This window comes from Phalacrocorax aristotelis, chromosome 3, assembly GCF_949628215.1.
Source record: "Phalacrocorax aristotelis chromosome 3, bGulAri2.1, whole genome shotgun sequence".
In the NCBI taxonomy this organism is placed as follows: Eukaryota; Metazoa; Chordata; class Aves; order Suliformes; family Phalacrocoracidae; genus Phalacrocorax; species Phalacrocorax aristotelis.
Window position 1 is genome coordinate 40,714,499 of NC_134278.1, and position 16,131 is coordinate 40,730,629.

Here is a 16,131-nt window from a genome sequence, read left to right on the forward strand (position 1 = left end):
TTGGTGCCTATTGGTCTGCTTCCACTCTCAGTTCTTTTCGAAATATTTAGGCTCATGTAATGGGTTCATGCTGCTAATGGGTCTGTTCTAGTCTACTCATTGTTACTGCATCTCTGACAGATTGATCATCTTTGTCTTATTTGCAACTATAACGCTGCCTAAGTTCTTTCTGAGGTCTGTAATTAAGCATCTTTTTTCATTGAAGAACCAAAAAAAAAAAATCCTTGCTCATCTCTTGTTTGGGGAAATATGGGATTTCCCTCATCATTTGCAGATTTCCAGATGAGTTATCAGGCTGAAAAGAAGATATTTTGCTCTTGGAAGGACCATACACTGTGGGCTTACCAGCTTACAATGTAAGTATTCATTGTACCATAGTAGCTTTAGAGGCAAAATTTAATTCAGCGACTTCATGAGGCTTAATAAAACTGATTGGTGGTGGAACCCTATTACTGTGCTATGAATAGGGCAGCACTCAAGTCTGGAAAAGGTAACCCAGTACAGGAATGAGAGCCTATAAACCTGTGCTTGCTCCTGCGGATGCCTCAAATCTTTAGCTACGTTTCTGACAGCTATATTCTCTAGGATCTTTAAATATCTGAGTACCTTATCATGGCTTAGCAACTCAGCCCTTATCACATGCTTAAGCCCAGTGACATCCACAAACTATGTATTTTCTGGGTGGTCCAGACTGGAAAATGGATTCTTAGCACAAAGCGGGGATAGAGAGGATAGAGGAATCAGGGGCATTCATCAGTGGTGAAGGCACTCACACTACCTGCAGTAAATACAGGTTCAGTTTCCTTTTCTGCCTGCAAAAGTTCAAATCCACGTTTTCCCACCTTCCTGGGGACGAACCTGCTCTTGAATCTTGCCTAAAAAAACAGCCTCTTGGAGCAAGGACTGGCACCCACATGTCCCCATGCTAGGAGAAAGTAAAATTTAACAAATTTCATATCTGGTTCTGAAGAATGACTAGTTTTAAGAAGAAGGAGTGGCGTTCAGAGAAAAGGGATTTTGGCTGGGGACCTCTGCCATCCCAAGTCCTTGTCATGAGGATCCTGTGTAAAAGGGAGGAGGTAGGAAGAAGGGAACCCCTAATGCATTCATCTCTGTGAGCATCAGTTGGAAATCAGCTCTTTGTCGCAGTGTGTATGCATCCACATCCTACAAGGGGGTGGAAGTGGTGCTGTTATGTTATACAGCCAGTGTCAGCATTTCATATGGGGCAACCTACACTGAGCTGTTTACTCAGCCCACTGCCTCTTCTGGCTTTTATTCAGAGGTGCAGGGAACTCAGCACTTGTCTCTGGCTGTGCATTCCACTGCAAGGACAAGGCACCTCAAAATCTAGCATCAGGATTCACAAATCATCTCCAGCCCTAAATACTTGCCCTATCTATAGAGAATGCAACCTTTAAATCAGTGCCTGTGTTCATGCTTGCGAGGGGCTTTGGCTTGCAGGAGTCACAGCAGAAGAGCAACCGACCATGGGGCTCAACCCTAGCACCTCCAGGAACTTGGCTCTCTCTTACATGTCCCTTCCCTGCTCCTAGCACCTGGTGCTCCTCCCTGATAAATAATTCTGCTTCCCCAGCTACCCAGGGAGGATTTAACAAGCTGAACCTGGAGCAGCTGCTGGCAGGGTTTGAACCTGTGCTAAGAATATGGGTCAGCAGAAAAGCATGATTACACAAATGCTATTTAAGGCACTTCACTAAAATATAAAGGCCGTGGAAGAAAGGCAGGGAATCTGCCAGGTCAGGAGCTGTCTGTCCATCCATGGAATAAAAAAGTCTGTTAGGGTTTGTAGTTGGGGTCAGTAGTCAAAAGGTGAGATGCCAGGTGGGAGTGGTGTGTGTGGCCCAGTCTTATGGGGGTCTGAGCACTTCCCAGGAGGTGACAGGAGCTGTCAGCACGCATGAGCTCCCGCAGCACTTTGCGGGTTTGGGTGTAGGGTGCCTGGTGCAATAAACTCCCACTGATGGCAGCTGCAATTGAGGAACTGTGAAGCGTAGGACTGACTGTGCCACACATCCACCCCCTTGTTTCACCACTACCCATCAGGCACCCTGCACCCAGACCTGTGGAGCGCTGCGGGATTGCAGGCAGGATCCCCAGGATCAGGCCCTGCATCAGCAGGCTGCTTCTCCCTCTGCCTGCCTTTGCCTTTGTGGCTGACGGCCTTTCAGAACAACAAATGCCACTAATTTTGTACTAATTTTTATGGGGACCCTGCCAAGGTCAACAGGCCTAAAATTTCACACACATGTGCTACCCTTAAAACATGTAATTTGGTGTTGGTTCTGTTTTTCACATCTCTATTATTAAGGGGGAAAAATACCACTTTCCAAAAGGGGGGATGTAGCTGCATTAAAATCCCAGCTGGGTGAACTGCTCACAACAGATTCAGCAGATGTGGGCATGCTGATGGCAGGGTTTTGCATGCCAGCTGTGCCCTCTCTTGCCTCTCCATGTCAGCTCTGTCACTGATAGCTGGAAAGGGATGCGGGCCATTAGGATACTGTGTGCAGAGGTTGAGACACTCATCTTCAAGCAAGTTTCTGAGGCTCGCATTGGGTACCAGGGACGAGAGGACATGCGTACTATCGAGGCTTGTCAGCAGCATAACCATGCTGACAGAAAACCCAGTGTGCTGAGTTAACTCTTCAGCACCAAGCTGATGAGCTGGAATTTTTTATCCTCCTGCAGCTTTGGTCTCGCAGCATCCTTCAGCCCAAAAGGGGATTCTTTCTCCTGCTGCCTCAGCACGCACTTAGAAAAACCCAGCTGGTTGAAGGAGAATCAAATTTTGGTCTTGTGAACCTTGAAAACGTTCCTTTAGCTTCTCACTGCCCACACGTGCTGCATGTATTCGTACACATATGCAAATAAGCAAATACAGTCATATGCGAGTGCATACACACAGAAATCATACACTTGCACCTACATGGGTTTTGCAGAGTAAGCATAACATTAAAGTATAAAAGACCAGAAGGATGTATAAAGCAAGAAAGTCTGTCAGATCAGTGCAGGAAGTTTAAGCCCAACAGCCTGCTTTTTGTCATCTTAATTCTCCAAATCTTGTCAGAAACTCTGCTGCCATCTTCATTCTTTTTTTTTTTTTTTCCAGAAGTCCTGCAGTTACCTGTGGGATGGACAGATAATTACAAATATTGACTGACTTTAAGGCAGAGAGCAATAAAACATTGCCTAGGGGATAAAAAAAACCTGCTTCTCAAGTTGTCGTACGTTGCCTGAAGGCAAAGAGCCAGCAGAAAATACACAATCAAAAGGAACTATTTTTATCCAAAGACAATTTCATTTCCCACTCTTATCCTCAGAGACAGTCACTGTTTGTTATTACCTGTAGGTCTGGTGTGCCCAAAGGCCCAGTCAGATCAGGGATACACTGTGCAAGGCACTGTACAAAGTATAGTAATGCTGTTGATTTTCTTTTCTCTGAAGATTACCTCCTAGAGCAGACTCCAGGGATGAGGGCAAGCCACGAGGTCTTATCCGCTGCCAGGAACATCCTGTGAGGAGGAGAGGAACACCTGCATTTCTGTAACGCTGTCCTCTCACTCCTCTCCCATGTGGATGAAGAGTCTCTGAGGTTGCAAGTTTCCCTGAGGAAGAGGGGGTCAGAGTTTTTGGATGAGTCTCAGGAGGGGCAGCTCCTTCACTCCCGCTGCCACGGCTCTGTATTCCGACTCCAGGGTGAGGAGCACAAGGGGAGCTGATGAGATGGCAAAGAAAACATGTCTTCAGTCATCAGCGGCTCTTTCTGTTCCCAGTTCTGGTCTCCTCAGACAGCTGATACTTTGCAGTCCCAGAGAGCTGGTATTTCTTAGCAGCATCTTCTTGCTGCTGGCACCTGCACTTTATGTTCTGAGTCAGACATCCATGCTATATTGGCACACATAGTACCATTCTCTATGGCCAATAAAAATGTGTTTGTGCCTGTGTTCTTGGAAATGAGTCCCCATCTCTCCTCGACAGCATTTAGCTTCTGAGTTAGTGTTCAGATGGGAGGCAATTAGGTCCTACCAGGGGTCTGGATTTACCACTAGCTCTGAAACCAAACAAATGCATGACACATAACTCATTCCTGAAAGCTGTCTCTAGCATTTACCTCTTTGGTCCCGGCTCTTTTCCCCTTGGAGCAGGTACCACCAGCCTTTGTGTCTCAGCTGCAGTTAAGGCACCTGGGAGAGTGAGTGAGGAGGATGTTGGCATAGATCTAACATATGTTGTTAGCACAACGCACAAGCATACCCCTCAGGCTACTTCACTGCCATCTCTAATGCAAGCAGCAAAGTCTTATAACAGAAACATTGTGCTCGTTTCTTTAGCCAGACAGAGAGAATGTGGGTGCATTAGCAAGGTTTGCTCTTTCATCCCCCCGTACAGATTAAACAGAGACCCCACCACGTGCCTGTGACCCCAGAGCACAGTCTTGGGGATCAGAAAAGTAAAAATATTACAGTAAACATTCAGAAGCTGTAACTCATACTGCTGAGATATCAGTGGATGCCCGCCGTGAGTTCCCAGATACCTCAGTGATGAGTTTAAATAGTGTAAGTGCTTGATAGATAGACATCGCCGTCCAGCCAGCTAAACAATTAAAATCAAATGTAGAGTTATTATTGTGAGCATGTGAGAACATTATCAGGAGTACTGGATGTAAAAGAGCACTCTGGTGCACTTTAATTCCTCTTACACTCTTGTTACATGCCTGTCTTAACTCCCACAATAAATTCTCATCAGTTGGTGCTCAATAGGTTGTGCTGCCCCAATGATGCACATTAACATTTTTTAACCTTTGTGATTCTGCTTTTGTAATTAACTCAACATTTTGAAGCCTTATTTGCTGATTCAGTGTGATATGTTGATGAAGTAAATCTAAGGGCTTCCCATATGAATCTGTAGAATGTCGCAACCAGCACAAACATCATTTCAGCTCCATGTACAGAGACATTCTCTTGAATTATCATTATATGTAATTACAAATATTGCAATTACACACTTATGCACACACACATATTTACACATACATGTGTACATTTCTTACAGTGAAGCTGAGAGATAGGTAGATACTTGGCATATACAGAACCTACAATCCTAAGAAAACCGACAGGGATATTCATTTCCTTGCTAGGGGAGACAGCTTATCAAGACCTATATTTTCTGAAGTATAGAAACTTCTTGCCAGATAACAAGCCCATAATCTCCCTCTTTCCCCACTTAAAGAGCAATGCTAGATCTCTGACATAAATACACAAAAGCAGAGAAATTTGAAGTTAAAGCTTCCGTTCTCTGAATGTCTGTGATATATCATACTTCAGCCTAAAGATTGCTACAGTATATAGACGTGACTAACAGAATTAAGGTCAGAATGGAAGATGAATCTCAGAGGATTTTTGTACAGGGCTTAAGACAAAGGATATTACTGACTTTTCAAAAGCAGAATTGGTGGGGAAAGCTATTTCTATGTAGATGTCAAAGAGAAGGGAATGCCCTTGCTTCATAGCTCCATGCGTGTGAGTGCAGACATGCACTCACACATACAGACACAGACACACATGTGCTTACCCGCTGCTAACAGAGAACAAATATCTGTATTGTATAGCTTACAGTATTTGTATCTGTATTTGCTAGTACTATTGTGCAAGTGTTTGTCAGCCTACTTCTGAAATTTTTCCTATGAGGATATGAGTTTCTATCACTAAATTATTACTAGCATGGAATATTCCAGTGTTATCCTTTAGTGTTCAGTTATAGATCAGAATATTTAAGAGCAAGGTAGGTTGATAAAGGACTGACTTTCTGTCCCTAAATCTATCAGGGAGTTCTCATGGGAGCGATACTGCCCCATACATTTTGAAATGTAGCATTTCTTATTCATTTCAATCATTTCACCTTTCACCAGTTGATAATGATGCTTAATATAACATTCAAAACATTAACCAGCTAACCAAGAATGAAAATAAACGTCTTGGGCCACATTGTTTAAATTGGAGAAACTGGCCACATTTCAAGAATCAAGAGAGAGTCTTATCTGACTGACTGTTCAGCTAGTAGATTGTTGACAAATTGCATGACTAGTGCTGAGAAAAAAAATCCTCTAGAATCTCCATCTTGCTAAAAATGCAAATATCTTGATGCTTTTTTAATACTGCAAGGAAACAGAAAGTTTCCCTTGGAATGTGTTGATTGAGAAATATTAAAGGTTAACCTTCCCCATGCTGCAGAAGGTCAAATGTACCTCCTTCCTGGGGATTAGCTCTCTGGTAATTCAAGCTACAACAAAACATATGCCTTTGCTTCACTTCTCCCCCAACCCTGGCTCTTCTTCGGGTTTCCTGCAGGACTCCCATCTGTTAGACCAGTCATTTTCCTGGTGTGTATATAGCAAGAGCTATAATTATCTAGGTATAGATATGTAAAAGATAGATGATACACATAAATGATACAGATACGTATATTCATACACACGTACCTACACATTTGTAATTCTGGACTCTTTGAAGTCCCTGACAGAATTACAGCTGATTTCAACAGAGCCCAGATGCGTGAGTTTATTTGCAGGTGCAACTGAGTGGCGCGTTAATAGTAGCATTGATCTGAAATTTTCTAACAGAATATTCTCCTGTTAGAAAAATGCCAGTTTGTCCAAAGGGAAATATTTCATGGAAATGTACTAATAATGATGACATTTCTCCTGCAGACAGAAATAAAAAAAAAGCATATTGATTGGGTCAAGATGCCACCCATTTTGGACATTTTTTAAATGAAACATACTGATACTTTTTGCCAAACTAATTTGCATTTAGAAAAGTTTATGTAGCATTTGATATATTTTTTCTTAATTAAAATAGCAGAATGAAATATTGTGAGTTTATAAAAATAAAACTCATTAGTCAACATATTTTTTTTTGTGGGGAAATGTTTTGGTCAGAAATTTGAGGGAAGTTTTTTTAGATTTTGCTACATGTTAAGAGATTTTCTCTTTTTTAATGGTGCAATTCCTAGTGGAACTCAGTCCCAAAGAAACTAACTCAATCACAACCACATCTTACATGGATTTTCCACGGGGGCAGGCTTGAAATGTCTGATCTGAAATGGACAGGTGAAGAGAGAGCCATGGCTGTGTTTTCATTAGTTCTGCCCTTGTGGAGACATCCTGGCTTTACGCTCTGCACAGCCTCTGGATGCTCTCTCCAGAGGACTACTGACACTAAAGGGAGCTAACTTGGGGCCTCACACCTAAACATACTGGCTCAGAGTTCCTCTCTACCTGTAACTTATAGGACCTTCAGCATATTGTCAGTGCTTAGCCAACACCGATATCATATCCACAAGAAACTTCTTGCTGTGCTTTTTTTAAAATGGCATCATAAAGTAATGGTCGTCTTTTCTGAGACACTTGCCAGTAAGAGTCTATTAGAGTTTTTTCCTTTATCCTTTAGAAACCCTGTGAATAGATTTATTAAATCTCATTTGCTGTTAAACGTGCTACATGGCACTTTGTAAGTGGGTTGCATTCGGTGCTGAATAAAAGAACGGTATGCCACAAACCTCTCATTATTTTAATTTTGATATATATAGCTGGCATTTCAAGTCAATGAAAGACATGTAATATCCACAACAAAATGGTATTGTTTTACTTCATTTTGAAACATTTCCACAGTGAAAAAAAATGGCCATATTTGAGTCCTCACTTTTCCATTAGAGAGATAGACAATTTTATTGTCAGGCTGATAGTTACGGGATTATGTCTTTTCTGGAAATGTTGAAAAACCTGTCACATTGTAGATAAATTTCAATCTCACTAGCAACAGAAATTCCAAAATACACTTCAGGTGATGCTATTATGAACAGCAGAATCAATCCTGTAGTTCAGAAGGAGGCAGGATTAGGGGAAAAGTTAAAAAAAAGAGCACTGTTCACATATGGAAATGAAAACAGTCACTGATGACTCCACAAAGAGACAGCTCAAATTATCCTCACAATTATCAGGTAGAAGACTGCAAATTATACTCCCAGTTCACAAAGAAAAAGCAATCTAGAGGAGAAGCACTGATTTACATAATCAATATAATACAAATTCAGGGAGGCCACTTTTCAGCACACACAAAAAAAGAAAGCAGAGCAGGAGACAGGATTTGCACTAGGCAGATAATGGAAGAAGAACCCTGCTGAGAGAAAACTGAGATAAAAGAAAAAGGACTTTAGAGAGAGGAGGCAGGACAGCACCACCTTGCCTGCGTGCCAGCCCAAGTGCCTGCTCTAAGAAAGCTGCAGTGGGGGAGATGAGTTAAGGCATCTTTTAAGTTCCATATGTCATCCAAAATGGAGAGTAAGCCCTTGGACTGGCTTCTTGCAGTCTAAAATGTTCTTTGCTGGAAGTTGCAAGTATCTGACGGTTTTCAGGAGTTAGATGCACACCCTGAACATGTCTTTGAGTTGCAATATTCAAATTGTAAATTATAATATTTGGTTATAATTATAATATTCAATTGCAATATTCCAAGTGCCTTTGAACTGTGATGATCCAATGGATCAAACCTCTTCATTCCCCACCCCACCTCTTTTTTATGGTGTACAGGCTCCAGGAGACAGGTTAATAGCTCAAGTAATTGAGAAGTATGCCACAAACTCAGTCACGCTGAAAGAATCCTTGCCCTGAGCATCAGATAGGCCTGAAGAGACAAATGTCCCACAGTTATTCTCATACAATATTTCTACCTGCAACGTCTTGCTGCTGCGTAGAAGCTGAGCATTCCCAGACATCACTGAAGCCGACACCTGTTTTGCAGATGTGACCTAAAAAGTTGATGAAAGCATTCGTTTGAGCTTGTAGTTGAAACTGCAAAACCTGTAAACAAGAACAGACTCAATTAAATGGGTCTTGATTACACTTGGCTTGATCCAAAGGCGGGAGGTGATTCCCATGGGATTGTGAACATTGATTGTTAGGGAGTTGGTCCTGCAAGATAGGCTTTGGACCCTGTCCATGGTCTAAAAAGGACTTGGACACATTTGTAGCTTTAAGCATATTTCCATGGCTCAGTGGAGTCACTGGGACTCCGTGAGCTCAAAGTTGGGACCAGTTGAACTTCAGGAAAGCAGTAGGAATGAGAAAGGGTGCATTAGAGTGGAGTACAAGCACCAGGGCTCATCACTTTATTGCTGTGTGCGGCTAGCCAGGCTTTAGCCCTTGCACAGTCCTCCCTAAGAAGATGCTGCCGGACACAAGCTGCAGCGAGTACGAGTGTGTGTGGGGGTAAATGGGTCACTGCAGGCTCAGCACGGAAATGCAAACGGCCGACTGTGGGTCATCTCACTCTGTGCAACTGAAAGGACATGATTCTCGTTAGGCTTCTTCCTTTGCTCAAAAGCAGCTGAAATGGAGTGCTGGAGCCAATAGGCTGGGCTGTGAAAACATATTTTGATGCCGTGGCAGAAACTCCCTCCTGCTTCCATTGGCAAAACTCCGACTCCCGTCAGGGGGGGTCCCAGCTCGAGCACAGCATGCTGTCTCCTCCGAATTGCCAAAGCGGGACCGAAGGAGGCCGAAATGAGCCACCAGAAAGCTGGCTGCAGCCCTCTGCCACAATAGACCATGGCGAATAATGCAATATTCACAACCTCGGAAGGAAACTAAAAATAAATTTACAGGGAAATAATACATTCTTTCTAATCTGAGTCAAACCTAAAAATTAAACAGCTATAATTATCAAACCTAATTTAATTAAAACTAACTACTCACCATCTGGTGTTATTTATATAAATTTGGAAATCTACTATTTCATATTAAATTTCTCCATTTCACAAATTATGTTAGAGAATGTATTTCTCCACTATAATCATTATGTAATTGATCTTTTTACAAATTATATTTCCTTCCTTTTGATAGAAATATATTTTGTATAATAACAGGGCAGATGATCAGCCACTTTTTTCATCAAAACTGCATTTAAAATTGAGAGTTGCAACATCAATAAAAAATAATTCACTGAAGTAGAAAGACATATGATGAGGCAAGATTTTTTTATTTCTCAGCTTGGTCATTGAGAGTATAAATGAGAACTCCATGGGATTTTTTTCTGCATATGTAAGTGTGTATGCAGATATATAATACTATATATACATCTATTATGTATATACACATTCTATAATAGCTGGTGAAGGACAAGAGTTTGATTTGAAAATGCTGTGTACTTTCCTGTTTCAGTGTGGAAATGTACAGTTGTAGACATTTAAAAACATATTGTCAAAAACATATTTCTTTTTCTCTCCAAAGACTTGTAATGATCACTTATACAGTGATATGTAAAACTGATGCTAAAATAACGAAGAGAACATCGTGAGAAGACTGAAAATTGATTAACACCTAAATATGAATGTTTGACACAGCTAGCATGAGAAGCATGGGTTTCTCAGTGACTCCTTTAAAAATTTCCACAATTTTTGACACATAGGTATTTATGAAAGAAAGTAGAACAATGTTTAAGTATCATTAAAAAAAAAATCCATTGCACCAGGCTCAACTGGGCGTGTTTGCAGAGAGATACACACAGTGGGCATCCATAGGAGGCTGCAAGATGGCGAGGAATCACAACAAAGCGTTGAGACAGCAGAATGGGTGCAATTCAGGGCATAGGCTACCTAAATCACATTTGGAGGCATCGAGTTTTTCCCAACTTAACTGCTGATCTGCTATATGAATTTGAGTTAATTTCTTCACGTGTTCCCAATCGATGGAGATCGTAAGCACTTCTGGGCAGTGGATGGTTCTCCAGTTGCGCTTGGTCAGCACTCAGGTCAAGAGACAGGAGCTCTTAATGGCAGCCTCAAGGCAGCACTGTAAAAATAACAACAAGACACAAAAGATGAAATGCATTGTTCAGGCTGGATGGAGAAAGAAGGGAAAGGAAACAATGGCAAGAAGGTGGAGGAAAAAAATTTTCTCCCTGAATCTTGAAAAGACATGTTTTTCAAAAACACATTTCCACCGACAGATTTGGCATGCCACCACCTGTGGCTGCAAAAGCACGAGTTAGTCCATAAGCCACTTATTTGCAATTCCCTAAAAATAGATGCAGGGAAATCCCTAAAAATAGATGCTGGGACACTTTTCAGCCATCCACAGTGACTGGAGACCTTCTTCAGAGTGAAGCATTCATTAGTAATGACAGCATTTAGAAACGATAAGGGAAAGAACACTCATGTCTAGCTTGTTTTATATACAATTATCTTCTACGTAGGAATCTTAGCTTGCCTAGGTTTCCTGGTGCTCCCTAGCAAGCAAGATGCTTCCACTCCTCTTTCCCTTATGCAGCACCCTGGCTTTTCTCTTGCCAGCCTGGGCTCTGTCCTGGAGCTCCTTCATTGCAGTGGGCCGCTCTGTTATACAGTAGCTCTGTTTCACTGACGAATGACTTGCAAAGCTTCACCCCCTGTTTACTCATCCGTATTTATAGATCAGCACACAGCAGCATCCAGTCCGCCACGTTTGGTCCTTTGCTATTTAACAAGCAAATGAATTCAACACAGATGAGTTTTCTTCTTTGGTCTCTGTTGGACTCTGCCCTGATGGGTGCCTAAAACTGCTGATGCTCTTTGGGCACGAGCCTCTTCGCAGCACAAGGGACTGAGCAGAGGAGCATGAAGGAATCCAAACGTGAGATGCTCAGATGTGTGCAGAGAATGCAACATGACAAACTGCTAAGTTTGGTTAAATCGGGACTGTTAATTATAGCTGTTCAAATTGGGTTCTGACTCAGATTTTGAATTCATAGTGGCAAGATGACAGCCTGGAGAAGGTGTTTGCAAATGGCTGACTCAGAGGATGATGATCAGCACGACGATGCCTTCTGCCTGTGCTAGTACTATGTGTTTATAGGAGCGATGTTATAAGGTGACAGTTGCCAGTTCAGCTCCACCCCTTGATCTGTTCACCAGAGATTATGAAGCCTGGAAAGACAAAGTGGAGGAAGGAGCATATTAATTGGGTGAGTACAAAATGGCAATCCGCCATCTCTCTTAGTGCTCTGTTGTCTTCTTTCCACATGTAATGCTGGTTTTCCAGATTTTTCTGTAGGCATCCAGCTGCTTCTGACTTGAGTTGATGAAATGGCTTCTGAGTAAAGGACAAGTATTTCCTAAATCCTCTCTGTGAGCCAGAGCTGCAGAGTTGACACCCGGTTCTCCAAATTATGAGGCTGGAGAGAGGGGAGGCCACAGCCCCTGCTCCCCACTGGGTCCCCCAGGAGGCCAGTGCCCTTGGTGGGGCTGCAGGAGCCTGGGGCTCCCAGGACCCCTCTGGCTGCTAAGGGTGCCGGAGCCTGGGAGCCTGGCACCTTCCCGCAGGGGCTGCCAAAGGGATGGACACTCTGGAGAAAAGCTGCCTGATAGGAGGGTTGCAAAACCTGCCTTAATTTCTGACCAAATTCACCAAAATTAAACATTGATTGTGGAAATACCAGATGCTGACAGATCTCCAGTGTTGTCTCTCCTCTCCCAAAAGTTCTTTTGCTTTTTTTCTACCAGTTGTCCTTGAAGTAGTTTCATTCATGCTTTCATACAAAATGCGAGTGTCCAAGATTTCCTTCCCCGTGTACTCACGGCACAGATTAGCTCAACTGTTCAAATGGTTGCTGAAATTCATTTGCAAATGTTGTAGGTGACTAAGTTTCGTACCTGTAATTTGTGAGTTACAAGCAGGGGTCAAAAAATCTAATACCACATGAATAATGTAGCTAACGCTTGCTTTGATCTTAGAAATCCTTATACCTGTGCTTGGCTGAATACGCTGTCAGTCAGCCACTGAATGGCAAGTGGGGAGGATTTGTTATGAGCTACTTGTGACTGAGCCAGAAGCCAAGAAGTACATACACTAACATCACTTATCGATTGCTTGTAGAAATAATGTATAGCTCCTGAAATTATTGTTTTCAAATCTCTAACTCTGCTCTAATAATTACTGGAATTGAGAGACTAATATATTCAATGAATTACTGGTTTTCATCCATTGAATAACTGAGAACAGATTGTGATTCCCCGGTCTATTTGTTATTCAAATGAATTCAACAGATACCTTTTCTAATCTTTAACTCTGTGGCTTGAAAGCAAATATCCAGAGTACGTAGTTGCTGGTGCTCTGATAAATCGTATGCATCTTTTCTGCTTCCTGACAGGAACACTGTGCAAATACCTAGCCTTATATACATATATATATATATATATGTATACACACACACACATATATATAACACCTAGTTTATGCAAGGGTTTTCACAAGAACTTACATATGTGGCTTTAAAACCTGTTTCCTCATGCCTTTTTTGTAGTTATCAAAGGTCTATTCCCAAAACTGTCATAGCAAATGAACACAAAAGGCATTTAATTGGGGCAAAAGTAAACTTATTTACTTTTTTTTTCCCCATGGCACATCTATGAACAGACTGTGATTGAGGCCCTGATGCAGAAAGGTGATTTAGGACAGGGTTAATTTTAAATGTGCTGCCCTGATCCTGTTGAATTCAGTGTGACTGTGCAAGCAAAAAAATGAAGTATGAGCATTGTCATGGGAAGATCAGGGCCTAAGCTAAGATTATCTGAAAACTTACTGAATTATTCAGCTCTAATAATCACTGTTTGGACACTACTCCTGAAAGAGCTAAGTCTGCCATCACTGCTTCCCTGTCCTCTAGACCACCCGAATCATGGAATATTGACACTGTTCCCCTGTGCAAATAAAACAACAAAGGTAACAGTGAGTATCCACCAATGTATGCACTCTGTAAGGGAACATGCCTGAGAGAGACAAATCCTGGACAAAGGAACAGTCACTGAGGATTTCTTGGATGTGGCCAACAGTATTTTTCACAACATAATGTACTTCAACAAATTTATCTTTTTTTGTTTCAGAATAAATTTTATACTTTTTCAGAAGTAGGCAAGAACATTTCTCAAGGCCTCCCAGGAGGATTTCACAGAGTTTTGACTGTGTGTAGCTGAGAGGAGTAGGGTGGGCAGAGGCATACCTATCTGAGAACATGTCATCCTATGTATTAATCCACAGCAGAATTCCTGCAGGTGACACCAGGGAGCCTGGCCACTGGCAAAGAGAAGAAACTGATCTTTATGTGTTAACTGAACTGCAATTTTTATTTCCACAGCAATAACTCAGAATATCTTGGTAACTGTTCTTGTACTGAGAGGACTCTTCTTGGTGGCTTTTGTGTTTGGGAATTTGGGAGGCCATCCTTACGACCACACAAATGATGCGTTGCTTTTGGGTTTATGTGCCTGCTCTATAGAGAAGCCATACTGATCCAAAATTCAAACTCCGTCCAATTCTCAATCCCTGCTGTGAAATAGATGTTCTGAAGGTGGGGAGACACCCTCTAGCGCTAGCAAAAGCATAAAATCAGAGTGGAGCATCTTTCCCCAACTACAAACTTATGCTTGGCCATATGAGAAATGTTCTAACTTACATTTGTGCCCAAAGCAACTCAGTCACTGGAAGGAACAAGGCATAGTTATGGAGATTTACGTTTTTTGTTGTTCTCCTGCGCAGAAATGAAGTGACAGATTTACCAGTCAGGGAGGAGGCTGGGAAAGAAGAGAAGACAAGGCAGAGTGTTAGCATCTCCAGATCAGCTTGCAGTCTGGATAAGTAGCAATGTTACTCTCTATGGCCATCTTTTCTTTTCTCCTATGCACACTATCCATCCAGCTATGATATATCCTAAACGTGTAGTATGGTATATCATCTTTGCCTTTCCCCTCACTCCTCTAAACTGTGCATTTGTGGCTACATTTGTGCTGCAGAGGCATAGGGTACTTAAACCAGACATAGCAAAAATCTTTCTTGGGGAAGCTACAGTCAACCTCCCCAAACTCCAAGCTGAAGTTCTGCCACCACACTTAGTAACATGAACAGGCCTGGGAATGGTTCCTTGTGCCTGCTGCAGGCAGGGCTGCTCCCACCCAAACCCTTACTGGTGTGGAAAGGGTTGGGGGGGAAGGGGCGGTGGGTACTGGAAGAAACCAGTTTCTGACCCTCACTATGGTGAGGTGGTGCAGTGGATGGAGGAGGCTGGGTGGCCCCAGGAGCTGAATCCTGTTCCAGAGAATATAAAAAAGCAGGTGGGCAGGAGGCAAATGAGGATGAGTGGCAAGAAGGGCTGGCAGGTGCTGAGGGTGGTGTGAGGATGCTGGAGGGTACATACTCAGCTCTTCATGCTTGTTGCACCTTCTCAGGGTCTATGTCCTGCAGCAAAGCAGCCGTAAAAGCAGGCATTGTTTCAAAGCACTTACCCAGTCATGCTTAAAAGGTTTGTACGTGTTTGTTAGAGGTTGGAAGCAAAAATGTGAGTAAAAACATAAGGCAAGCCCTTAGGGTAGATGTACTCTGTGAGACAGTGTAATCTGGTCCTGCTGCTCACCAGCTTTGCACCTGGTTAACTCTAGGTTGGAATGAAGCTATATAGTCAGAAATGATTATTCGTGATCCCAGACAAGAACATAACCTTTCTATCTTTAGACTCCATTGAAATGGCAATACCCTGATTATGGCATATTTTTCCACTAATTAGGAATGCAGGCTCTACAGGTCACTGGGAGTTCATACTATTCCCTTGGTGTAAGCAGATGTCTTCAAGATAAACCTGTACTAAACACGTCAACAGCTCCACACTATCTTGTGTGCACTGGAAAAAAAAAAAGGAAAGGAAAGGAGAGACGGCAGCTTGCCAAAGACTGAAGAGCCAGATAACTCCAAAAGCTAGATGTTAATTTATGATCATTAAGTAAATAATTGCCTTTCAGGTATTGGCTCCTGGGCCCTACAGCACGTGGCTGCCAATCTTACTGGTGAGGTACAAATCTGAAGCAAGGAAGATGTGCTGCACAGCCTGTAAGTGCTGCAGGGCTGTGCTGGTGTCCTGCGGGGCTGTGATGGCTTCACGCAGCGCCCACGTGGTCATCTGTACCATGTTCCCATGTACCATGTACCATGCTGGGGAGTGCAGCACAGAGGCACCTGGGTAACCGTCATCACAAGAGCCTGTGAAAACTTGCTGCAGCAACATCTTCACTCCTTTTTCTTCCTGCCCT